Source organism: Globicephala melas, chromosome X (genome assembly GCF_963455315.2).
Source record: "Globicephala melas chromosome X, mGloMel1.2, whole genome shotgun sequence".
Classification (NCBI taxonomy): domain Eukaryota; kingdom Metazoa; phylum Chordata; class Mammalia; order Artiodactyla; family Delphinidae; genus Globicephala; species Globicephala melas.
The window spans coordinates 105,807,740-105,835,625 of NC_083335.1; the positions used below are offsets into that span (position 1 = coordinate 105,807,740).

Consider the following 27,886-nt stretch of genomic DNA (forward strand, 5'->3'; position numbering starts at 1 on the left):
AGAGGTTGTATAACCTGCCCAAGGTCACTTATTAGTGACAGCTGTGACTGTCACAGGCAGCAGTCTGTCTTCAGAATCTATGCTCTTGGCCAATACCCTCACTTCCTCTCATCTATCTGTTGTTACACTGCCCACCCTGCTATATTTATCTATCTATCCATCCATCTATAGCCGAATCTGTACATCTATCTCCTCCACAAATAAGCAATGTCTTTCTATGATGTTTAAAATGGGGAAAAAAAGTTCAAAGTATTTCCTCTCTTCCTAACACATTGAAAATTCCAGGACCAGGGTCCAAATTCCTTGCTCCACCTTTCTCTCATCCTCTACTGTCTGTTAACACAGGGACTATTTTCTCCTTCAGCAGAGAATACCAGACTAAATTACAGAGCAGGGTACAAAATTACTATCCTCAGCTCCCTTCTTTGCCTGTTTTCTCCAAAATAGATTCTTTCCGTTGGTTGTAATAAATACAAGACAGAACCCACCACTGCTTCGAAATCATGTGGGAAAGCGTATCATCAACTGTGAGCTCTGTTGGAGCTGACCTTCTGGCCAGGGTCCACCAAGCGCTCCTTGAGAAAGGATGGCGTTCCTAGGCACTCCAGCCCATGCATCAGCATTCTCGTGCAAACATTTAGGAGGGTGAAATTGAGGAGAGCATGACATTTCCCTGGGAATCAGGAGGCGTTTCCATATCTGCACTCTTGCCTTCACTGTTTATTACCCTTTCTGTCTAACACGGATGACACTTGCTCGTGTTCCCGGTGCCTCAGTACCTGGGTAGCTCTGCTTACACCTGCCAGCAACCCCACCAGGTAAGCTAGCTGACTGCTCCCTCTACTGGGGACACCCTGGAAGCACCACCTTACTCCAGACTCATCTCCCTTCTCGCTTTGCTCAAACTCCTTTCGCCTCCCTTTGTCTGAAAGTCCCCCCTGCCTGCAGAGTGCCCTTCTAAAGGCTGGTATCCTCTGCAGGAAACAGGGAACAATTTAGATGGACCAGGCATGATGGCTTTGCAAATCTCCCTTGTGTAATTTACGCATCTGAAACCATCGTTTCTTCCGGTGAGCACACTATTACACCAAGGCCCATCAGCAGCAGGAGAGGCAGGAAAACTCATAAATATGCTTAAGGAGTGACTCTGGTCACTCATTATTGTTTTAAGACACCTTAATTCCCATTCAGGCTAAATGACCTGGTATACCCACAGCCATCTCAGAGAATGTCAGTTCAATCTAAGAGGGTGCGATGTTTGTCAAAATAGTATTGCACAAACCCTCTAAAGAAAGCCAAAAACAGTTGCAGTGAATTACAAAAATATTATGGAGTCAATGAGGTCTGGCATTTAATCTTCAGCTAATGTTGACACCAAGCAGTACACCCACAAAAGCCAAAGAGAATCCGAGTGGAGAGCGTGGGTTCCCAGCCTTGGCTGCCTTTTGGAATCATCGGGGTATTAAAAAAAAAATCTCCGTGTCCAGGCCATACTCCAAGCCAATTAAATCAGAATCTCTGGGGGTGGGTCCCAGGCATCATTATATTTTAAAGCCCTCCAGGGATTCCAATATGCAGCCAAGTTCGAGATCCACTAGTATAGAACGTCTGGCCCTCGCTCACAACCAGGGCTCAGGCCCTCCTTATACACGCTGTCAGGCGTGTAGGGCGGGAAAGGTGGCACGACATGCCTGGTCATGCCACTCACCCATGCCAGCTTAACTCGCCAGCTGCCCACTCAGCGCCTGAAGCTACCCAAAACGTGGAAACTCAAGGTCGAGGTGATGCTCAGGTGACGATTAAGGTTACTAGACATCAGAGCATTGAAAGCGGGACAGCCAAGGCACAAACAGAATAGAGAGACACAAGTGCACGTTAAGCAGTAATCTGTGATATCTTTACTGGCTCTGCTCCAAAGGGGGGTGTTGGATTTGCCAATTTGATGTACTGCCACCTGATATTCAACTGAAGAAGGAAAAAAGATATGGAGGGTAGGAGGGGGCTTCTGAAGTGCTGGTCATGTTCTGTTTCTTCAACTGGATGCTGGTTACACAGGGGTGCTGTTTCTGAAACATGGCTACTTCTACACTTACGATATGGGCACTTTTATATATGTACATCATGCTTTAGTAAAAAGTTTTATAAGGAGAGAAACCCTACACTGGTCAGTGAAAAAAGGTCATAGACGCTATCAAAAATAGAAAGCCCACCAGCCTGTTTATAGCACTGAGTTTGATAATAGCCCCATATTAGAAACCATTCAAATCATAGGGACCTGGTTGGACAAATGAAGGTTCAGTCATACAACGGGATACTACGTAGCTATTAAATTTTATGTGGTAGAAGACTACGTCATGACATGGAAAAGTGCTCGCAGGCTATTTTAAAGTTAAAAAAAGAAGATGGATTATAAAACATCGTTATACGTGTGTTAGATATTATTATGCATTTTTCTATGCACACTGGTCTTGAGATAAATAAATGTTAGGCATAACTGAGATACAAACAGAAAGAAAGACAGTGTGCAGATAGGACCTGGACTCAAGTCCCAACCCAGCTTATCTACTAATAATTGTTCGCCTTTGGCCAACTTGCTCAACTTTGTGAAAAGAGCTTTATTGAGATATAATTCACATACCATACAATTCACCCATCTGAAGTGTACAAGTTAATGTCTTTTAGTATATTCAAAGAGTTGTACAACTACTACCACAAACTGATTTTAGAACATTTTTATCGCCCCGTAGCCATTTGCAGTCAGTCTCCACTCCTGCCAACCCCCGCAGCCCTTGGCAACCAGTCATCTACCTTCTGTCTCCATACAGTTGCCTATTCTGGACATTTCATCGAAATACAGTCATACGATGTATGTTTTTTGCGCGTCTGGCATCTTTCCATTAGCGTAGTGTTTTCAAGGGTCATCCATGTTATAGCATTTATCAAACTTCATTCCTTTTACTGCTAAATAATATCCCCCTTTATGAATATATCATATTTTGCTTATCCATTCTTCAAATGGTGGACATTTGGGTTGTTTCTACTTTGGGGCTATTATGAATAACGCTGCTGTAAACATTCACATAGAAGTTTATGTGTGGATGCATGTTTTAGTTTCTCTTGGGTATATACCTAGGAGTGGAACTTCTGGGTGTGATATAATACAAAAATATATTTAGTCTTTGCCCACAGTTCCTGGCAGAGCTCCTAAAACCCTTGGAATTTCCTGAGTGATAGGATTTGTGGGGGGTTTGCTATGCACAACCAGCCCCTTTCAATCACACCTGAGTGTATGCTAATGAGGTGACTTAGGGTGGGACCCGCCCCCTCCTCAGATAGCTATAGGATACGGCCAATCACCAGAAAGACCAAGTGATCAGAGGGTTAGAACTCTCAGCCCCACCCACCAACCCCTCTGGGAAAGGGAGGTGGTGCTGGAGATGGAACTCTATAAAAAACTCTTGAACAATGAGATTTGGAGAGTTTCCAGGCTGGTGAACACATGGACTTGCTGGGACGGTGGTGTGGCTGGAGAAGGCATGGAAGCTCTATGTTCCCTCCCTTCTCCATACCTTGCCCTGTGTATCTCTTCCATCTGGCTATTCCTGAGTTGTATCCTTTATAATAAAGCCATAAATGTAAGTAAAGTATTTCCCTGAAGTCTGTGAGCCATTCTAGCAAACTATTGAACTTAAGGAGGGGGTCGTGGGAACCTACAATTTACAGCCAGAAGTACGGGTGGCCCAGGACATTGCACTGGCATCGGGGGCAGTCTGGTGGGACTGAACCCTTAAATCTGTGGAATCTGTCACTAACTCCAGGTAGTTAGTTTCAGAATTAAATTGAATTGTTGGACATCCAATTGGTGTCCGGGGAATTGGAGAATTGGTTGACTGGTGTCAGAGTACGATCCAGACTAGGTCATATGGTAACTCTGTGTTTAACATTTACATTTCCTCCAGCAATTTCTCCATATCCTCGCCAACACTTGCTATTGTGTGTCTTTTTTACTATAGCCATCCTAGCAGATGTAAGGTGATACCTCATTGTGGTTTTGATTTGCTTTTCTCTAATAACTAATGATGTTGAGCATCTTTTCATATGTTTATTACCATTTGTATATATTCTATGGAGAAATGTCTAATCAGATCCCTTGCCCATTTTTAAATTGGGTTAACTTTTTATTACTGAATGGTAGTTTTTTATATATTCTGGAATCAAGTCCCTTATCAGACACATAATTTGTAAATATTTTCACCCATTCTGTAGGTTGTCTTTTCACTTCCTTGATGGTGCCCTTTAAAGCCCAAAAGTTTTAGATTTTTATGAAATCCAATTTATCAATTTTTTTCTTTAGTCACTTGTTTTGTGGTGTCATGTTTAAGGAGGCTTTCAGGATCCACATCTTTTAATCTTCTTATTCTTGGAGCCAAGCACAGAGCCTGGCATATAGCAGGCACACAATATTTGCGAACTGGGATGACGTATCTTTATCTGAACCTGGGAATGTATTGAGTCCTGTATCGTTTATCTATTACTGTGTAAAAAATGACCTCAATTTAGCAGTTTAAAACCACAAACATTTTATTTGGCTCACTAGCCAATGGGTCAGTTGGGCAGTCCTTCTGATCTCGACTGGCTCACGTGTCTGTGTTCAGCTTATAGTTTGGCAGCTGGTTGAATGATCTAGAATGGCCTCACTCTCATGTCTGGTGGTTGGTACGCTGTCAGATGGGATGCCTTGGTTCTCTTTGTAGCCTGTCACCCAATAGCAGGCTAGCTCACGGTCGTGTTAGAGTTCCAATTCCAAGCCCTAATACCTAAGCGCTTTTCAAGTCTCTGCTTATATCACATTTGTTCATGTCCTATTGACCAAAGCAATTCACATAGCCAGGCCTAGATTTGAGAGATGGAGAAATAGACTCCAGCTTTTAGGAGAAGGGAAGGATTTGTGGCCATTTTTGTAATTTACCACAAGTACCTCGATGCTTCTACACTGTTAGGCTTTTATGGAGGATGTAAAAGAAAAACCTCTCCTTCTTTCAAGTTTACACGCCATTGTGGGCATTCATTCATTCAACAAATGTTTACTGAGCATCTACTATGTGTCAGGCACAGTTCTGGGCTCTTGAGCTATCTTAATAAGCAGAGCAGACTAAGATCCTTCCTCCTTCCCCATGAAATTTACCTTCTAGTGGAAATGGCAAGAGGAAAGATTTCAAATAGAGTCCAAACAAACTGTTGTGGTGGTGAAAATTTCTTTGACCGTACCTACATACAATGAAGATTAAATCCAAGACTTAGCCCCTGCGGGCAGGAGGGAAGATAGAAACACCCTTAAGAACACAGAGCAAAAGGGGAGAAGATTGCAAGAGATCCCAGAAAAGAAAAGCAGGCTCCTACGGAAAATGGAAATTTGTTCTTGTATTTTCAAAGTGAGTTTGTATCAATCGGGGTTCAACCAGAAACATATAAATGATAGACATATATTAAGAGATTTAGGGAATTCCCTAGTGGTCCAGTGTTTAGGACTCTACTTGCATGAAGAGTTACTTTATGCGATTGTGGGGCTGGCTAGGCAAGTCTGAAATCCATAGGGCCTGCCATCAGGAGGAGCAGGCTGGAATTCCCAGGCACGAGCTAAAGCTGCAGTCAGCAGGCAGAATTCCTTCTTCTCCTGGGAAACCCCAGGTCTGCTCTTACAGCCTTTCACCTGACTGAATCAGGGTTACCCAGACTATCTAAAATAATCTCCCTTACTTAAAGTTCACTGTGGACTTTAATCACATCTACAAAACACCTTCACACAGCACCTAGATTAGCATTTAATTGAATAACTGGAGACTGTAGCCTAGCCCAGCTGACACGTAAAACTGAACATCACATGAACTGCCTGCACAATTCTGTCAATTTACTAAAGCCCACTGTACACGTTAAGTGGGTGAATTATATAGTATGTGAAATATATCTTAATAAAGCTGTAAAAAAAAAAGTAGGTTAGTTCTATGCTTTCGGAGATCTAGTTTCAAAAAATAAATGTGGGCTTAAAACAAAAAGTCTTATTATGAATGTGTTTGACTCAGTCTGGAAGGCAGAACAGAAGCTGTAATCCACGAGGAACGTAGCCTAATTCACCCTGAGCCCGGCACTGTTCTATCCTCTCAGCTAGGAGTTGGAGTAATTTCTCTATGGCTTCCTTACTACCTGCGTGCCATAGACCAATTAATATTTACACTCCCCAGCCAGTTACCAGAGGAGACAGACGCTGGGAGAGCCGGAAGAGCAGAGCCCAGAGGATCCTCGGGCCCCTGGGCTGGTTATGGGATGTAGGATCCAGGGCCACTTAATAAGATTAAGCGTCACCTCCAATTAGCTCTCTGTCCTCTCTGCACTCAAGTGGCTCTAGCCTGTGGGCAGCTGTTAGAGCCCAGCTACAGACAAATAAGAAGGTGGTGCATTAAAAAAAAAAAAGTGTGGTGAGGGCTAGACATGTTCCAGGGGTCTGGAGCAGAGTGAGGACGCCCATGGGAAAGGAAAGATGAAAACACCATGGATGGAACTGGGGCGGGAGGGAGGGCCCACGGCACAACTGGGACCAAACAAAGGGCTAGAGGAGGGAACAGGCTGGACTGACTGGAACAGCGTGTCCTGGAGAGGTGGGTGCAGGGCAGGGAAGCTCTTGAAGAACAGGCGGAGGAATGCGGAACAGATGCAAGCAAACCTGTGGTGCCCAAAGTAGGGGTGCACATCTCAAGGGGTGGCCAAGATGATCCACTGCAGCAGGAGAGGGAAAGACGCTAACTTCGACCAGATTTATTTTTGATCCAAAGAATAAGAAAATAAACTCAACTAGTAGGTAATATATAGATTCATGCCACCACCCTCCCCGTCTGGAAGTCAGACAGTCGCAAGACAAGACTCCTCAAATGATTTTGAAGACAGAGTGGGAATTCCTGAATTGAAGGGATGATAAGCCTCGTCATTTACTTTCAGCATTTTGCAACATTTATAAGGTAAAGTGTGTTTACAGATTCTAGTCTCCAGTTATAATGAAACCAGCCCTCATAAAATAAACAGGTGACTTTGAAGAATCCCACAAAGGAAACCCTGCTTGGAAATAATATTAATAAGGCAAGAAAAATCAAACAACCTGAAAATGAGTTCTCCTTCTCACAATGCAACAAATGATGCATTTCTCCACTTTCTAGAACCTTCTTTGTCCACCATGGTTGAAGTCAAAACAATGACCATCTAGTCAGATCTGAAAAGAGGTTGTTCAGAGAACTCAAAATTATCCAGGTACCTATTAAAAATATGGATATAAAGCTGGCCCGAGGTATAGCCCATGACTTAATATACTGGTTAATGAAAGGATATCATTTATAAATAAACAAGTATGAATATAATGGGGGTGCATACTAAGGAAGGTATACGGGCAAAAAAAAAAAAGGGAGTTCATTGCTGCAAGCAATGTGAAGGGCTATTTTCAGACAATATTGTAGAGTATATGGGCTGTTCTAGGTTGGGTTCCTCTAGAAGCAGACCTGGAGATGAGGATTGGATGTGAGTAGTTGAAATGAGAGAGAGACTCACGAAGCACTAGGAGGGAAGTGGGGGTGTGTTAGCAAGCATGTCATCACTGTGGGCAACTGAGGCAACTGGAAATTGGTGTAGAAACTGCGTTAGACGCATCCCACCCTAGGGGGAAGGAAGACGGAGTAGTTATACACCAGCTTCTGCCATCAATGGTTCAGAGCCGCTCGCGGGGCATTTACTCCCCATTCTGCCTGTGCTTGGGCAAGCCCAAGGAAGCCCTCAGAATGACAGTCACGGGGGCTTGGAGGAGGAAGCCACAAGCATGCACGGGAATGGTGAAGGCCAAGAGATACGGGCGGAGCACCCACAGTGTCTGCTCCCTAGGCTTCTTTACGGTTTGCCTTTTTACAATAAGCAGCGTTTACTCTCTCTGTCTCATCATTCTTTGTTTTTCAACTTTTCACTTGTCGAACTCTGGGTGGGGCAACGAGCCCAGGCGTGCGAGTCCTGAAGGCCTCGGAAATAGCGGCTTACCAAAGGCCAAGAAGCAGCGCACGGTCCTCCCAGCCCATTTTAAAGGAGCTCCCGGGCTGTTGGATTCTACAGAGGAAGGCTGTTTTTGGTAAAACGCTGCCGAGAACTCTAATATGTACCGCTGCAACAGAAAATGCTGAAAGGAAGGGTTAGGGCTGGGTGTTTTCGGGGAGATTCCAGAAGGTTCAGAAAGTTCAATTCAGCTAAGAACTAAGCGAAGACACTCAGTGTAGCCCTAGTTCAGAAGTCCAGCTGAATGAATGCACGTCTGCCCTAGAGGATCAGGGCATTTATGAGTTGCCACGGGCCAGCCCAGAGAGGTCTAGATGGCAAAGGAGACATTCTGAGGGGCTCCAGCAGCAGAGGAGAGGGTGGACTTTGCCCACCAGCTGCCTGCACTAAGGCCATCCTGTCTACCAAGCAGAGCCTTCTACGTGCTGTGCCTGAAGCAGAGATAAGCAAGAGCGACTCGATTCGGCCACCACTTTGGTGCAAGTAGGACTTCAGGCCCCATCTAGAAAGGAGGGGCTGCCATTTGGGAATGAAGTGCTTAAAGCAAGATCCAGAGCAGTGTGGAGAGGCAGCCAGAGCCATCGCTCCTACCCTCAGCTGCAGGGGGGCCCATCCTATGGGCAGGAGGAATAGGCAGCTAAATACAGAAGAGACACGAGGCACCCTCACTGGCTCGTCCTCCGTGACAACAGGTTTTATTGGGAGCAGAGAAGAGACGGCTAAAGTCTATTCCTCCCAGCACTGAAGGAGTCAGAACAGAAAGAGAGGCAGAAAGGGGACTTAGGAGGGAGCCAGAGATACATCGTCATTTCATGATTTGTTTAAGCTGTTCTATCATTACAATGACTACAGGTTATGCCACAGAAGACTCATGTTAAAACACTGCTCTTGTTAGTATATTAACACAGGGGAATTGTGGGGGGCGGGAGGGGTGCATCGAGCTAGTTGATACCTTGGGAACCGAAGGGAAGAGCTACAAGATACCGCAATAGAGACAGTCAGTGGGAAGGAGCAGGAGTGGGCGATGTGAAGGCGAAAAGCTGGGAATGAATGATAGCTCTTGTGTGCAGGATGCCGGCCACGTTTCCGAGGTTATTCACATTGATCCTCACTGCAACCCTAAAGGGAATTAACGGATGAGGAAACGGAGCCAAAGAGAGGTTAGGTGACTAGCTGTGTTAATTCACTGGGTCCTCCAAGAAGCAGACGCCAAGATGGGATTAGAAGTGCAAGAACCATATGGGGACATATGTATATGTATAGCTGATTCACTTTGTTATAAAGCAGAAACTAACACACCATTGTAAAGCAATTATACTCCAATAAAGATGTTTAAAAAAAAAAGTGCAAGAACCGTATGGGGGGAAGTGCCGGGGAAAGGCTCAGAGGAGGGGGCAGGAGAAGGCAGAGCGCGCCTTCAGGTGGCGATGCCAGTCTGGACCCTGTGGAGGAGACATAGAAGGACCTCTAGGAAAGTCTCAGCCAGGCCAACGAGGAGTCCTGCAGCCAAGGTGGCCCGTTGGAGGAGTCCCGCATGTCCCTGGGATGGCCTGCCCTAGTACTCTGACTGCGCTTACTCACTGGCTGGGAGCAGCCCATGGGAAACACAGCCTAGGTGCAAATGCAGCAGTGAATCCGGAGGGGCAGGAGCTGGGCCCTCAGTTATGCTCCTGAAGCAGGAGGTCAGAGTGGCACCCTTTCATGGCTGCCATGATAACCTAAAATCACATGACCACCAAATAGTGGGAGGATTTGAACTGAGATCTTTCTGACTGTAAATCCCCCTTTCTTGGTCACTGCCTTGTATACATATGCATATATCTTGGGCATGAACTAAATGGCATCAGAGGACTGAATGTAACCGAACAGGACCCTATGGGGCCTTCCCAGAACAGAATTCCCCCCATGTTCTCCTCCTACCTTTTGCCTGTAGAAAAACTTTTGTCAACGAATAAATTTAATCAGAGAAGTGAGAAAATGAAGAAAGTAAGGAAAAAATACAAGCAAGACAAAAAAATAACAGTTTAGCCAGTAAAAAAAGTCAAGGACCTTTAATTCCTCAAGGGCTATAGATAATATTCTGAGTCACGTCCTTTGAGCTGTTTTGCAGATACTGAAACTCACACCGGGTGGAAGAAGTTAACTGTATGCTGCCCACAAGCACACACCAGTTGGAACCAGAAGGTTGATGATGTTGACTCCCGATTACCTCACCACCAACCAATCAGAGGAGTGTTCACAAGCTGATCACATACCTGACAACCCCCCTCCCTCACCCTGTCTTTATAAACATTTCCCTGAAAGCCTTCAGGGAGTTTGGGTCTTTTAAGCACTTGCTACCTGGACTCCTTGTTTGGCACCCTGCAATAAACACTGCACTGTATTCACCACAGCCCAGTGTCAGTAGATAGGCTTTACTGCGCATGGGCAAGTGGACCCACTCTGGTTCAGTAACGTGAAGACAAACTTGAGACATCCCTCACCAACTCCTGCAGCACAAATTTCTAAAATCACAATCTAGCTGGGCAACATACGTTTTTATGAAGAGATCAGAAAGATGAAAGATTTTCAATCCTATTAAAATTGTTTTTTAGATTCTCACCCATTCCTCCCCGTTCTCCACAGGAACACACAGATCCACAAATATTTATTGAGCACTCACCACGTAACAGAGTCTGCATTTGGTACTGGGTACACATACCTGGAATTTACAGTATGGTGGGAGAGGCACGCATTAACAAGTAATGAAGAAAAATTATGGATAAGTTTATAAGGGAAAGTTCAAGGTGCCTTGAGAGAAAAAGCAGGTGAGATCTAATGGAAATTGGGGCCTGAGGGGTGGATAAAATGTCTGAAGCAATGAATGCCCCAGGGAGGAATGGCATTGGTGTTAGTAGACGTAGGGTCTAGCCCAAAGCATGTGTTGTTGGCTCCTCTGAGCATGAGAAGAGCTGAAAGCCAGGTCCCCATACTTAACTTCCCTTCAATAAGCCCTGTTTGTATCTTCCAAGGAGCTTACATATCGTTTTTAAGAGAGGGCGTTATTTAGGATTGGCTCAAGATGGCGGAGTAGAAGGACGTGTGCTCACTCCCTTTTGCAAGAGCACTGGAAGCACAACTAACTGCTGAACAGTCATCAAGAGGAAGACACTGGAACTCACCAAAAAAGATACCCCACATCCAAAGACAAAGGAGAAGCCGCAGTGAGACGGTAGGAGGGGCGCAATCACAATAAAATCAAATCCCATAACTGCTGGGTGGGTGACTCACAAACTGGAGAACACTTATACCACAGAAGTCCACCCACTGGAGTGAAGGTTCTGAGCCCCACGTCAGGCTTCCCAACCTGGGGGGCCAGCAACAGCAGGAAGAATTCCTAGAGAATCAGACTTTGAAGGCTAGTGGGATTTGATTGCAGGACTTCGACAGGACTGGGGGAAACAGAGACTCCACTCTTGGAGGGCACACACAAAGTAGTGTGCACACTGGGACCCAGGGGAAGGAGCAGTGACCCCATTGGAGACTGAACCAGACCTACCTGCTAGTGTTGGAGGGTCTCCTGCAGAGGCAAGGGGTGGTTGTGGGTCACTGTGGGGACAAGGAGACTGGCAGCAGAAGTTCTGGGAAGTACTCCTTGGCGTGAGCTCTCCCAGCGTCTGCCATTAGCCCCACCAAAGAGCCAGGCGGGCTCCAGTGCTGGGTCGCCTCAGGGAAAACAACCAACAGGGAGGGAACCCAGCCCCACCCATCAGCAGACAAGAGGATTAAAGTTTTACTGAGCTCTGCCCACCAGAGCAGCCCCCAGCTCTACCCACCACCAGTCCCTCCCATCAGGAAGCTGGCACAAGCCTCTTAGATAGCTTCATCCACCAGAGGGCAGACAGCAGAAGAAAGAAGAACTACAGTTCTGCAGCCTGTGGAAGGAAAACCACATTCACAGAAAGATAGACAAGATGAAAAGGCAGAGGACTTTGTACCAGATGAAGGAACAAGATAAAACCCCAGAAAAACAACTAAATGAAGTGGAGATAGGCAACCTTCCAGAAAAAGAATTCAGAGTAACGATAGTAAAGATGATCCAGGACCTCAGAAAAACAATGGAGGCAAAGATCAAGAAGATGCCAGAACTGTTTAACAAAGACCTGGAAGAATGAAAGAACAAACACCTAGAAGAATTAAGGAACAAACAAACAGATGAACAATACAATAACTGAAATAAAAATACAAAAGAAGGAATCAACAGCAGAATAACTGAGGCAGAAGAACGGATAAATGCCCTGGAAGACAGAATGGTGGAATTCACTGCCACAGAACAGAATAAAGAAAAAAGAATGAAAAGAAATGAAGACAGCCTAAGAGACCTCTGGGACAATACTAAATTCAACAACATTTGCATTATAGGGGTCCCAGAAGGAGAAGAGAGAGAGAAAGGACCTCAGACAATATTTGAAGAGATTATAGTCGAAAACTTCCCTAACATGGGAAGGAATACAGCCACCCAACTCCAAGAAGCGCAGAGAGTCCCATACAGAATAAACCCAAGGAGAAACATGCCGAGACACACGGTAATCAAATTGGCAAAAATTAAACACAAAGAAAAATTACTGAAAGCAACAAGGGAAAAACAACAAATAACATACAAGGGAACTCCAATAAGGTTAACAGCCGATTTTTCAGCAGAAACTCTACAAGCCAGAAGGGAGTGGCACCATGTGACAAAGTGAGAGAGTGGCATGGACATATATACACTACCAACCGTAAAATAGACAGCTAGTGGGAAGCAGCAGCATAGCACAGGGAGATCAGCCCGGTGCTTTGTGACCACCTAGAGGGGTGGGATAGGGAGGGTGGGAGGGAGGGAGATGCAAGAGGGAAGAGATATGGGAACATATGTATATGTATAACAGATTCACTTTGTTATAAAGCAGAAACTAACACACCATTGTAAAGCAATTATACCCCAATAAAGATGTTAAAAAAAAATAAGGCAGTTACTTTTCAGACCAAAAAAAAAATCAAACATGGTTAATCTTTTGGTAAATAAATAAAATAAAGTGATGAAAGGGAAGAACCTACAACCAAGACTACTCTACCCGGCAAGGATCTCATTCAGATTCAACGGAGAAATCAAAAGCTTTACAGACAAGCAAAAGCTAAGAAAATTCAGCACCACCAAACCAGCTCTACAACAAATGCTAAAGGAACTTCTCTAAATGAGAAACACAAGAGAGAAAAGGACCTACAAAAACAAACCCATAACAATTAAGAAAATGGTAACAGGAACATACATATTGATAATTACCTTAAACACGAATGGATTAAATGCTCCAACAAAAAGACACAGCCTCGCTGAATGGATACAAAAACAAGACCCGTACATATGCTGTCTACAAGAGACCCACTTCAGACCTAGGGACACATACAGACCGAAAATGAGAGGATGGAAAAAGATATTCGATGCAAATGGAAATCAAAAGAAATCTGGAGTAGCAATACTCATATCAGATAAAATAGACTTTAAAATAAAGAATGTTACAAGAGACAATAAAGGACACTACATAATGATTGAGGGATCAATCCAAGAAGATACAACAATTATATATACATCCAACAGAGGAGGACCTCAATACATAAGGCAACTGCTAACAGCTACAAAAGAGGAAATCGACAGTAACACAATAATAGTGGGAGACTTTAACACCTCACTTACACCAATGGACAGATCATCCAAAATGAAAATAAATAAGGAAACAGAAGCTTTAAATGACACAACAGACCAGATAGATTTAATTGATATTTATAGGCTATTCCATCCAAAAACTGCAGATTACACTTTCTTCTCAAGTGTGCATGGAACGTTCTCCAGGATAGATCACATTTTGGGTCACAAATCAAGTCTCGGTAAATTTAAGAAAACTGAAATTATATCAAGCATCTCTTCCAACCACAACGCTATGAGATTGGAAATCAATTATAGGGAAAATAATATAAAAAACACGAACACATGGAGGCTAAACAATATGTTACTAAATAACCAAGAGATCACTGAAGAAATCAAAGAGGAAATCAAAAAATACCTAGAGACAAATGACAACGAAAACACGATAATCCAAAACCTATCGGATGCAGCAAAAGCAGTTCTAAGAGGGAAGTTTCTAGCAATACAAGCCTACCTCAAGAAACAAGAAAAATCTCAAATAAACAATCTAACCTTACACCTAAAGGAACTAGAGAAAGAAGAACAAACAAAACCCAAAGTTAGCAGAAGGAAAGAAATCATAAAGATCAGAGCAGAAATAAATGCAACAGAAACAAAGAAAACAATAGCAAAGATCAATAAAACTAAAAGCTGGTTCTTTGAGAAGATAAACAACATTGATAAACCTTTAGCCAGACTCAAAAAGAAAAAGAGAGGACTCAAATCAATAAAATTAGAAATGAAAAAGGAGAAGTTACAACAGACACTGCAGAAATACAAAGCATCCTAAGAGACTACTACAAGCAACTCTATGCCAATAAAATGGACAACCTGGAGGAAATGGACAAATTCTTAGAAAGGTATAACAACCTTCCAAGACTGAACCAGGAAGAAATAGAAAATATGAACAGACCAATCACAAGTAAGGAAATTGAAACTGTGATTAAAAATCTGCCAACAAACAAAAAGTCCAGGACCAGATGGCTTCACAGGTGAATTCTACCAAACATTTAGAGAGGAGCTAACACCCATCCTTCTCAAACTCTTCCAAAAAACTGCAGAGGAAGGAACACTCCCAAACTCATTCTATGAGGCCACCATCAGCCTGATACCAAAACCCAACAAAGATACCACACAAAAAAGAAAATTACAGACCAATATCACTCATGAACATAGACGCAAAAATCCTCAACAAAATACTAGCAAACAGAATCCAACAACACATTAAAAGGATCATACACCACGATCAAGTGGGATTTATCCCAGGGATGCAAGGATTCTTCAATATACGCAAATCAATCAATGTGATACACCATATTAACAAACTGAAGGATAAAAACCATATGATCATGTCAATAGATGCAGAAAAAGCTTCTGACAAAATTCAGCACCCATTTGTGATAAAAACTCTCCAGAAAGTGGGCATAAGAGAAACTACCTCAACATAATAAAGGCCATATACGACAAACCCACAGCAAACATCATTCTCAATGGTGAAAAACTGAGAGCATTTCCTCTAAGATCAGGAACAAGACAAGGATGTCCACTCTCGCCACTATTATTCAACATAGTTTTGGTAGTCCTACCCACAGCAATCAGAGAAGAAAAAGAAATAAAAGGAATACAAATTGGAAAAGAAGAACTAAAACTGTCACTGTTTGCAGATGACATGATACTATACATAGAGAATCCTAAAGATGCTACCAGAAAACTACTAGAGGTAATCAATGAATTTGGTAAAGTTGCAGGATACAAAATTAATGCACAGAAATCTCTTGCATTCCTATACACTAACAACGAAAGATCAGAAAGAGCAATTAAGGAAACAATCCCATTCACCATTGCAAGAAAAAGAATAAAATACCTAGGAATAAACCTACCTAGGGGGACAAAAGACCTGTAAGCAGAAGAGTATAAGACACTGATGAAAGAAATCAAAAATGACACAGATGGAGAGATATACCATGTTCTTGGATTGGAAGAATCAATCTTGTGAAAATGACTCTACTACCCAAAGCAATCTACAGATTCAATGCAATCCCTATCAAATTACCAACGGCATTTTTTACAGAACTAGAACAAAAAATCTTAAAATTTGCATGGAGACACAAAAGACCCCGAATAGCCAAAGCAGTCTTCAGGGAAAAAAATGGAGCTGGAGGAATCAGACTCCCTGACTTCAGACTATAATACAAAGCTATAGTAATCAAGACAGTATGGAACTGGCACAAAAACAGAAATATAGGTCAATGGAACAGGATAGAAAGCCCAGGGATAAACCCACGCACATATGGTCACCTTATCTTTGATAAAGGAGACAAGAGTATACAATGGAGAAAAGGCAGCCTCTTCAAAAAGTGGTGCTGGGAAAACTGGACAGGTACATGTAAAAGTATGAGATTAGAACACTCCCTAACACCATACACAAAAATAAGCTAAAAATGGATTAAAGACCTAAATGTAAGGCGAGAAACTATCAAACTCTTAGAGGAAAACATAGGTAGGACACTCTATGACATAAATCACAGCAAGATCCTTTTGACCCACTTCCTAGAGAGATGGAAATAAAAGCAAAAATAAACAAATGGGACCTAATGAAACTTAAAAGCTTTTGCACAGCAAAGGAAACCATAAACAAGACCAAAAGACAACCCTCAGAATGGGAGAAAATATTTGCAAATGAAGCAACTGACAAAGGATTAATCTCCAAAATTTACAAGCAGCTCATGCAGCTCAATAACAAAAAAACAAACACCCAATCCAAAAATGGGCAGAAGACCTAAACAGACATTTCTCCAAAGAAGATATACAGACTGCCAACAAACACATGAAAGGATGCTCAACATCATTAATCATTAGAGAAACGCAAATCAAAACTACAATGAGATATCATCTCACACCACTCAGAATGGCCATCATCAAAAAATCTAGAAACAATAAATGCTGGAGAGGGTGTGGAGAAAAGGGAACACTCTTGCACTGCTGGTGGGAATGCGAATTACTACAGCCACTATGGAGAACAGTATGGAGGTTCCTTAAAAAACTACAAATAGAACTACCATATGACCCAGCAATCCCACTACTGGGCATATACCCTGAGAAAACCATAATTCAAAAAGAGTCATGTACCAAAATGTTCATTGCAACTCCATTTACAATAGCCTGGAGATGGAAACAACCTAAGTGTCCATCATCGGATGAATGGATAAAGAAGATGTGGCAAATATATACAATGGAATATTACTCAGCCATAAAAAGAAACGAAATTGAGCTATTTGTAATGAGGTGGATGGACCTAGAGTCTGTCATACAGAGTGAAGTAAGTCAGAAAGAGAAAGACAAATACCGTATGCTAACACATATATATGGAATTTAAGGGGAAAAAATGTCATGAAGAACCTAGGTGTTAAGACAGGAATAAAGACACAGACCTACTAGAGAATGGACTTGAGGAAATGGGGAGGGGGAAGGGTAAGCGGTGACAAAGCGAGAGAGTGGCCTGGACATATATACACTACCAAACATAAAATAGATAGCTAGTGGGAAGCAGCAGCATAGCACAGGGAGATCAGCTCGGTGCTTTGTGACCACCTGGAGGGGTGGGATAGGGAGGGTGGGAGGGAGGGAGACGCAAGACGGAAGAGATGTGGGAACATATGTATATGTATAACTGAGTCACTTTGTTATAAAGCAGAAACTAACACACCACTGTAAAGCAATTATACTCCAACAAAGATGTAAAAAAAACCCAAAAACAAAAATAAACAAATGGGACCTAATGAAACTTAAAAGCTTTTGCAAAGCAAAGGAAACTACAAACAAGACAAAAAGACAACCCTCAGAATGGGAGAAAATATTTGCAAACGAACCAACGGACAAGGATTAATCTCCAAAATATATAAACAGCTCATGCAGCTCAATATCAAAAAAACAAACAGCCCAATCCAAAAATGGGCAGAAGACCTAAACAGACATTTCTCCAAAGAAGATATACAGATTGCCAACAAACACATGAAAAGATGCTCAACATCACTAATTATTAGAGAAATGCAAATCAAAACTATAATGAGGTATCACCTCACACCAGTTAGAACGGGCGTCACCAGAAAATCTACAAACAACAAATGCTGGAGAGGATGTGGAGAACAGGGAACCCTTTTGCACTGTTGGTGGGAATGTACATTGATACAGCCACTATGGAGAACAGTATGGACGTTCCTTAGAAAACTGAAAATAGAATTACCATATGACCCAGCAATCCCACTACTGGGCATATACCCAGAGAAAACCATAATTCAAAAAGACACATGCATCCCAATGTTCATTGCAGCACTATTTACAATAGCCAGGAATAGCTAGGTTCTATGTGGAACCTAGAAAAATGGTACAGATGAACCGGTATGCAGGGCAGAAATAGAGACACAGATGGAGAGGACAAACGTATGGCCTCCAACGGGGGAAAGTGGCGGGGGTGGGGGTGCGGGGGTGGGATGAACAGGGCGATTGGGATTGACATGTATACACTAATTGTATAAAATCGATAACTAATAAGAACCTGCTGTATACAAATAAAATAAAATTCAAAAAAATAAAAGAAAAAAGAAAATTTAAAAAAAGAGGGTGTTAATTGACTGCTATGTTTATAGCATTTGAAAAAATACTTTGCAGTCGATTTGAAAACATAAATAAAATAAACACACCACATGATGCTAAACTTATTTTTTCCCCTGGGAATAAAGCAGAGTTAAGCTTCCTACCAGCTGGCTGTTCAGCTATCACAGTGTAATGATTAAAACCCACGTATTCCGTGTTGCCAGTTGGTAAGATGGCGGGGGTGCTCTCAGATTATATTGTTTAAAGGCTGTAAAGCTCCCCTATCTCCTGGTTACAAAATTGTTTGCCTTTTGGTTGAATGACTGAGTTTGAGGCTCACTTGTTATACTGCTTATTCAGGTTTGAAATCATTAAGCAAAATGACAGCTCTTGGTTTCGGAGACCATCCCCTAAAAACAACATGGCTCTCGCTGCTGAATTCTCATCAGTTTCTCACTCCCATTAAAAATAATTCTTTCCCCATGTGGAAGCCTACGACACCAAGCTTTTCTTCGACAGCCTCAAAACACTTACCAATCATCACCTCGTTCATCCTCACCTCTTCCCTATCAAAGAGCCAAGTGTCATTACATCACGCTAGGCCAAAACCAGAAAGAGTGCGGTTCAGTGGGCGATTATAGGGCTTACAGGAGCAACAGGGCACTCGTTTCCCACTGAGGTATCAAGGTTGAATCAGAGGACAGTAGAGTATGCAAGCTAGAATTGCCCATAAAGATGGAGAGGCAGAGTTTAAGGGCCAGTGCTCTACTTGAATGGCAGGTCAAATTTTTCACTCCCTTGGGCAAGGCTCTGAACCCCTTTGGTCCCGGTGTCCCCATCCATAAAATGAAACTAATGAAAGTATCTGCTTCCTTGTGTGGATGTAAGGACTAAATGAGACGGCGCACACGCAGCACTTAGCACAGCGCTCAATAAATGGGAGTTTGTTATTAGGCTCAAGATCAATTCTCCAGGGATATTAGAGATGACACTGAAGGCAGAGGGGTGGCCCAAGGTGCCAGAGTCAGGTCGAAGTAGGGGAGAGATGGGAACCTTATTGTCTCCGTGACAAATTAGTGAAAGGAGCTTAGCGATGATATCCATGACGTCCAAAAATGTCTTTTTTTTTTTAATTTTTGGCCACACTGTGCAGCATGTGGGATCTTAGTTCCCCGACCAGGGATCGAACCCGTGTCCCCTGCAGAGGAAGCTCAGAGTCTTAACCACTGGACCCTGCCGGCTGCTCGCACCGGTGGATTCCGCGCCCTGGAGGGGGCGGGAGGCGGCGCAGTCCGAGGCTGCTGAGCCTCGGGTGCGTCCCTTCCAGGCTGGTGGCCAAGCTGCATGACGCCCTGGACTCCTGCACCGAGTGACAGCGGCAGCTGGAGCGGAGCCTGCGAGGCTCCCGGCGGCTGCTGAGTGCCTGGGAACCAGCCGAGGCCCCGGCTCCGGAGCCCAGCCCAGGGCCAGAAACGAACGAAGAGGCCCCATCTGCAGCAAGCACACCCAGCCCGCAGGACCTCAAGGAGCCGGAGCTTCTGACCCAGGCACTGCAGAAGGCTGTACGGGTGCGAAAAGGCATCTCAAAGGCTGGAGAAGGCGACAAGGGCAAGGCCCCCAGCCTGAAGTCTGCGTCCACGGCCGCTTCCCTTGCCACCAGAGCCTCTGCCCCCTCAGCGCCTCACGCAGGGCTGACAGCCGTCCATCAGAGACAAGAGCCCCCAGGGGCATCCACCAAACCAGGGGGCCTGCCAAGGACCTCCCTGAGAGCAGGCTTCCATCAGTGGGGCATCAGGCCTGTATGGGGAAGGGGCCGGAGCCACCAAGCCTGAACCAGGCCGCAGGGACCAACACATAGTCCCGTTGGCTGTGCCTCAGGCCCCAGAAGCTCTTACACTCGAGGATAAGGGGTGCGTTTCCCAGACCCTCACTGGAGGAACTACTGTCTCTACCTGATCAGATCCTGGCAGCAGCAGGAGTGACAGGGAGGGCAGGGCATTGAGCTGGATGTGGGCCAGGGGGGCCCCAGGATGCCACCCCATGAGGCCCAAGCCCGGAAGCCGGCAGAGTGGAACAGCTGGCTGTGAAGGTGCCACGTTTGATGCACTGGGGCCTGTCCTGTGCCCTATCCACTTATCCACCCAGCCCCGGGGCTCCACATGAGCTCTCGAAGGCCTGGGCTCCGCTTTCTCTCCTCCCTGCCAGGTGGGACCTGAACTGGGCTGGCGCCTGGGGTCACCCTGCAAGCCCTGCCTGAGGGGTGGGTGAGCCTCATCCCTCACTGGGCTCTGAGTAGGGAGTGGGGCCTGGAGCCCCCCGAGTGACACAGAGCTGTCCTGGGCACCGGCTTCTCCGACAGGATGCAGCTGCCCGAGGCCTTCAGGAAAGCGGCTTCCCGGAAGCCTCGAGGCTGGGGGAGAGGGACGAGGAGGGGGAGGTGAGACCAGGGGAGCGTGGAGAGCCGGGAGGCCGAGGCTTCCCGATGGTAAGACTTCTCCCACGGGTCCCTTGGCTTTCTCTGCTGGGTGGCGACACACTCTCCGCGTTAGGAGTCAGCCTCCCTAAGACGGCTGTGGTCACCTCACTCAGCCAGCGGCCTCGGAGGCCCCCAGCTCAGCCTGTCTCAAGCTGTGAGACCTTGAACAAGGCACTCCGTGTCTCCAAGTCCCCATCTGTCTTCCTTGTGGAGACGACAATAATAGTAGCAGCTCCTAGAGGTGCTGTAGGGCTTAAACAAGGTAGTGCCTTTCGGGTGCTTGTGCTGGGCCTGGTACAGAGCCAGCACCCAGAGCTCTCACCAGACATCTTGGCTACCAGTCACTGCTGGCTCCTCTCCCCTTTTTCCCTTGAATTCTCTCCTAGCATTTCCCAGAGTGGGTCAGCTCTGTCACCCTTTTCACGGACAGTGTCCCCTCAGTTCCCCAGGACCCCCAAAGGCCCCTCCTGACATTCAGCAGAGCCGGACAGCGCAGGCTGGGGCCGCTACCCTGGCCCTTGCCTACTTCTCGTGGCCCAGCCCAGCTGGCTGGGGTCACCACGTTGCTCTCTGGTTTGCGGGCTGCGCACGTGTGCATCCCGGCCTGTGGGCCCAGCTCAGCTCTGCACAGACCAGTGATTCTGTGGATGCTGCTACCACCGCCAAAACCCAGTTCCTGCAGAAAATGCAGACAACTTCAAGTTGGCCCGGCTCTAGGCTCAGCGCCGCGGAGGTGGAGGCAGAGTTGCGGCACCTACAGGAGGCCTGCTTGCTGCTAAGACTTCGAATGCGGAAGAGCTCACGGCAGAGCCCAAGGACTGGATACAGGAGTAGCGCTGCCTGCTCACCCCGGAGGGCCTGCAGGCCATCGCGGGGCAGCGTCTCCGCAGGCTGCGGGAGCCGTGCACAGTACCCAGGAGCTGCAGACCCCGGCGGCCCTCGGGCTGCGGGGGGGCCATGCGGCACCAGCAGATCCACCTGGAAAAGGTCCTGATGGCCGAACTCCTCCCCCTGGTGAGCAAGCAGGAGCCGCTGGGGCCACCCTGGCTCGTGCTGTGCCGGGCTGAACACAGCCTGCTCTGTGAGGGAGGCCAGCACTTCCTCACCCTCCTACGAGAAGTTAAGCCTGCTGACTGAGCCCTTCCCGTGGCCAGGCCCACCCCCAGTCCCCCAGGACCATGCAGCAAAGGCAGGCTGCCTCAGCCCCCTAGCCTGCCTGTTAGGGAGAGCCGCGCTTCCCTAGGAGGCATTAAATGAATGGGCATTGAGGGGATTTTCACTGGAGCAGTGAGCCGGGGGCCCAGAGATGCCTGTACCCCCGTAGGAAACCAGGTTTCCAAGGGGCGGGGACTGCCTCCTGGCTCTTCCTGAGGAACTCAGGGCCTTTCTCATGGCTGCTAAACCGGCTGCTCAGGGCTCAGCTTGCCTCGGCCTTCCACAGGCTCAGGAGACCTGAGGCTGGTGGGGCCTTTTCTTAGCTACCTCTGATTTCTCTTGCTGAAAAGCCACTTCTGTGACATTAAAACTACTTTAGAAAGTATATATATTTAAATCATTTTTAAAAAAACCATTGGACCACCAGGGGAGTCCAAAAAATTTTTTTTAATTTTTTTAACAATGTCTTTTTTAAAATAAATTTTACCATTTCTTTTTTAAAAATTTTTTAAAATATTTATTTATTTTTGGCTGCATTGGGTCTTTGTTGCTGCGCGCGGGCTTTCTCTAGTTGCGGCGTGCGGGGGCTACTCTACGTTGTGGTGCACAGGCTTCTCATCGCGGTGGCTTCTCTTGTGGAGCACGGGCTCTAGGCACGCGGGCTTCAGTAACTGTAGCGTGTGGGCTCAGTAGTTGTGGTGCACGGGCTTAGCTGCTCCGTGGCATGTGGGATCTTCCCGGACCAGGGCTCGAACCTGTGTGCCCTGCCCTGGCAGGCGGATTCTTAACCCTCGTGCCACCAGGGAAGCCCAACAATATCTTTTTAATTCAACACTCTTGACAGACTGGAGCAGACCCATCCCCTCCCCCTCCTCACCCTCTATAATGGCCTGAGACTCAGAAGACCTTGCACAAGTCATAGCATCTTCTTAGGCCTCCATTCCTCCTTTTGAAAGTGAGGGGTTGGCCTGACTCAAACTGACTCAATCAGTAAGGGAATATCACCGTCCATTACATATTAAAGACTGTTATAAGATGTTCAAATCCAAATTTGTTGATTTTTTAAAATAATGATAAAGTGAGCTGGTTGCACGGACTCAGAGCTGAATGGTGCCTCCAGGATCATAAGTACCGAGGCAGGGAGCTTTCTCTGGAACAGTCCTATGGGACATCTGAGCGCTCTGCCTGCTTCTCCAGCTGTGTAGCCTCCAAGACTGGCTCTCTGGCCCTCCCCAAGACTCCAAAAGCTATTTAAAATTTTGAATAAACTCCTTAAACTAACTAGAGGAGATTCTGATGTTGGCAACTAAGAACTCTGATGGATTCAGAATAGGATACGTTTAAAATTAACCCAATAATGTTGCCACAAGTCCCAAAATGTTCAGAATCAATGTCTCAGAATATTTTTTTCAAAGTAAAAGTAACTCTTTCAAATCGTAGCAAAGTAAGAATGCTTTTCATTCTACCACATGTGCATTTACCTCCAAGAATGCCGACAATCTCCAAACTGAAGGACAGCCATAGGCGAACAATCTGTTGAAAAAGAGTCCTACTTTGCAGTGAGATTTTGCAAATACATTTCTTCTACAGTATGTGTAGGAGCCTCATTAGAAGATGCTAGCACTGACCTATAAGATGAACCTCAAAGTCAGACCTTTTCCTTTACTAGCACCACCATCTCTTACTGTGAACTTCATAATCGTGAAGCTGAAACACCATGGACTGTATACTCACCGTAATCAGAAATCTCCAGAAACCCTAATGCAGTGTTTTATGCTCTGCACTGGCATTATGAAACTATTTATGGTTATCAGAAACCTCCCTAGAAGGATAAGGGAATAGAAATGTCATTGAAAACAAAAACGTCACAGGCATGGGCTTCCCTGGTGGCGCAGTGCTTGAGAGTCCGCCTGCCGACGCAGGGGACGCGGGTTTGTGCCCCGGTCCGGGAAGATCCCACATGCCGCGGAGCGGCTGGGCCCGTGAGCCATGGCCGCTGAGCCTGCGCGCACGGAGCCTGTGCTCCGCAACGGGAGAGGCCACAGCAGTGAGAGGCCCACGTACAGAAAAAAAAAAAAAAAGTCACAGGCATGAATATTATAACAGATTAACTGACAAAGCTGCCCACTTCCCTCCATTATGTAATGGACAAAGGGAACTATTATACAATTACTCTACTCTTTTTTTATGTCAAGGGGGAAAACTGATGGTGCCATGAATTTCAGATTTACTGGAATTTGGATAAATGTTATCTCTGGTGAAGTTTCAACTTACTTTCTCAAGAACTATTGAGGCACTCATAATTTCAGCCATACATTAATATTTTGTTCTTACACTGAGGCTGCTTTTTAAAAAATCTGTACTTCAAAACCCCAAAGAGACTACAAAAAAACACCTGTTAGAACTAATAAATTCAGCAAAGTTGCAGGATACAAAATGAACACACAAAAATCAGCTGCACTACTCACACAAGAGCCATGAGGTGGAAGCAACCCAAATATCCACTGACAAATGAAAGGATAAACAACATAAAGTATACACATACAATGGAATATTATCAACCTTAAAAAGGAAGGAAGGGCTTCCCTGGTGGCGCAGTGGTTGAGAGTCTGCCTGCCGATGCAGGGGACACAGGTTCGAGCCCTGGTCTGGGAAGATCCCACATGCCACGGAGCAACTAACCCGTGCGCCACAACTACTGAGCCTGCGCTCTAGGGCCCACGAGCCACAACTACTGAGCCTGCGTGCTGCAACTACTGAGCCCGCGTGCCTAGAGCCCATGCTCCCCAACAAGAGAGGTCAGCACAATGAGAAGTCCGTGTATCGCAATGAAGAGTAGCCCCAGCTCACTGCAACTAGAGATAGCCCGCGTGCAGCAACGAAGACCCAATGCAGCCAAAAATAGATAAATAAAATAAATAAATTAATTTTTTTAAAAAGGGAAGTAGATCTTGTCACATGTTATAACATGGATGAACCTTGTGGTCATTATGAGGTTATTATGGTAAGTGAGATAAGCTAGTCACAAAAAGACTGAATGATTCCACTTACATAAGTACCTAGAGTAGTCAGACTCATAGAAACAGGAAGTAGAATGGTGGTTACCGGAAGCTGGAGGGAAGGAGAGTTGTTTTTTGACGGGTATAGTGTTTCAGTTTGTGTCCATCAACAGATGAATGGATACAGAAAATGTGGCACATATATACAATGGAATATTACTCAGCCATAAAAAGAAAGGAAATTGAGTTATTTGTGGCAAGGTGGATGGACCTAGAGTCTGTCATACAGAGTGAAGTAAGTCAGAAAGAGAAAAACAAATACCGTATGCTAACACATATATATGGAATCTAAGGGGAAAAAAAGGTCATGAAGAACCTAGGGGCAAGACGGGAATAAAGACACAGATCTACTAGAGAATGGACTTGAGGATACGGGGAGGGGGAAGGGTAAGCTGGGACAAAGCGAGAGAGTGGCATGGACATATATACACTACCAAACGTAAAATAGATAGCTAGTGGGAAGCAGCCGCATAGCACAGGGAGATCAGCTCGGTGCTTTGTGACCGCCTGGAGGGGTGGGATAGGGAGGGTGGGAGGGAGGGAGACGCAAGAGGGAAGAGATATGGGAACATATGTATATGTATAACTGAGTCACTTTGTTATAAAGCAGAAACTAACACACCATTGTAAAGCAATTATACTCCAATAAAGATGTTAAAAAAAAGTTCTAGAGAACTTGACTCATAACAATGTGAATACATTTAAAACTATTGAACTGCACACTTAAAAATGGTTAAGATGGTAAATTTTATGTTACCAGACCATATGTCTTACCATAATAAAAAAGACCAAAAAAATCTGTGCTTCAAAAAAACATAAAGGTGTGTTTCAAATCCAGAGACTTCTACCATAGGAATGTATCCCATTAGCATTTGAGAATGCAAAGATATTTCCGTATTGTATTTTCTTGCCCTAAACTCCGATGGTTACCCAAATCCTTATCCCTAAGCCAAGTACCAGACTCTACCCACAATCCTCTCACCCCAAACCCTATCACATGACTCTAATCCCTAACCCTAACCCCAATATGTAACGCTAACCCCTGACCCAAACCCCAATCCCTTTCTCCATGACACTCTGCTTACCTGCCACAACTCTGTCCCTCCCCACCCCCCCACCCCCCACCCCCGCCACACTCCCTCCCAGGGGGAGCAGCTTTTCTAGAGAAGGACTTGCTATTTCCCACAACCCTTTAGGCCAGGCTAGGCCAACCAGCTGGAAACTCTTTGGTCTATACTTGCGGGTTCCCCCAAGTAACTGAGCCTCTTAGGCCTGATCCTCCAATCCCAGCATTGCCCTTACTGACCCATCCTGCTCCAGGAACATGTCATTCCCCAGCCCAATCCTGAGACAGGATGACCAGCTTCAGTTCTCTGGGAAATTAATTCAGGAGGAAAAACTCTTCCTTCATAATGTTCACCAAACTTATTTAGTTTAACTCCAACTTTGGGGCCAGTCTGCCCCGCCACTTAAATCCTACGGCAACCCAGGCAAGCTACTTAACTTCTCTGTGCCTCAACTGCTTGCTCTGTAAAATGGGTTTAATAACAGCACGTCTTTCATAAGGTAACTAGAAAGATTAAATGAGTTAATATATAAAAGCACCTAGAATGGTACCTGGCACCAAATAAGTGTTCGCTTTTGTTAACATTAGTATGACTGTTACCAAAAAAAAAAGTATACGTTTTCCTCTTCAGACTCCCACTTACTTTTATAATGAGGGCAAAAAACCTAAACGTGCTTATTTTAGAATTTTTACAAAGCATAGAAAAGTATAAAGAAGAAGAAAAATAGCCCACATCCATCCACTTACTTACATTTTGAGGACAAAGGATAATTTGACTTTGCTAACAGTCTGCATTTTAGTAGATTTTCACTTGCTGCAGCCCTGCCCAGCCAAGCAGAACTGCACTTTGATTTTATTTTGCTCTTGGCACTCAACTATAATTCCAGGCATAACATAGGGTCTCTGTATGTTTGTGTTTCCCACTAGGTTGGAAGCTCCTGGAGGAGAGGAACAGTATCTCTTTACTCTCTGCATGCCCTGGACGCCCAGCACAGAGCCAGACCAGGAAGATGCCTCCTCAAGGCCAATACGCCTGGCTTCTCCCAGCTGTACCACTCCAGAATTCTGTTTCACAACTCTTCGCTCAGAAATGCAGGATTCTAGCAGAACTATCTCTGAAATAGAATGTAAGGCGAGAAGAATTCCCCCATTGTGAATTTGGTGGGGGGGGGGTGGAGGGCGGTCTGCAGTACCTCTTCTCAAAGATCTTAGAAAGGGCGTTTTCCTCTGTTGGGTAATTGCAAACATTTTTTTCCACAGAGGATGTGGCTCATTAAAGTGGTGATTTTCCACTTGCAGGTATAAAAATGAAGAGAAGGCTGGCCAAAGCTGTGCCCCAAAGAGACATGGCATCTGCTAGCTGCCTGCCAAAGACCACAAAACAATGGAGGGTCCTTTCTCAACACAGGTAACTGTAGTCTAACCGACATCACTCCCTCTCTTAAGGAAGCTTACCAAGTGGCAGCAAATGCCATCCCAAGCAGTAAAATGAGAAACAGAAACATGAGGCTTAATGTAGCACGAACACGGGTTTTGAGAAAACTTATTTTTTAAGAAAAAGCTGGAAGGAGCAAGAGACGATCGAACAGACATGTCAATTTCAGGGATAATCCTGCTTTCCATCCATGCTCACTTCTGCCCTCTCCTTTCCCTTTCATCTTTCCAACTGGCCTGATGTTCACAGCAGAGAGAGCTGATGTAACCGAGATTTTCCTTTCCCAGAAAGGCCTTTTGTGATGTTTCCATGCAAACCGAATAAA

At 45.1% G+C, this 27,886-nt stretch overlaps 1 protein-coding gene and 1 pseudogene across 1 annotated transcript in view; one reads left to right on the plus strand and one right to left on the minus strand.

Annotated features, from left to right (window-relative positions):
• The window catches only part of PDK3 (pyruvate dehydrogenase kinase 3), a 128,132-nt gene that overhangs the window by 97,196 nt on the left and 3,050 nt on the right, over positions 1 to 27,886 (minus strand). The window lies entirely within an intron of this gene.
• Positions 1,698 to 21,983, plus strand: LOC115849727 (tubulin epsilon and delta complex protein 2-like; annotated as a pseudogene).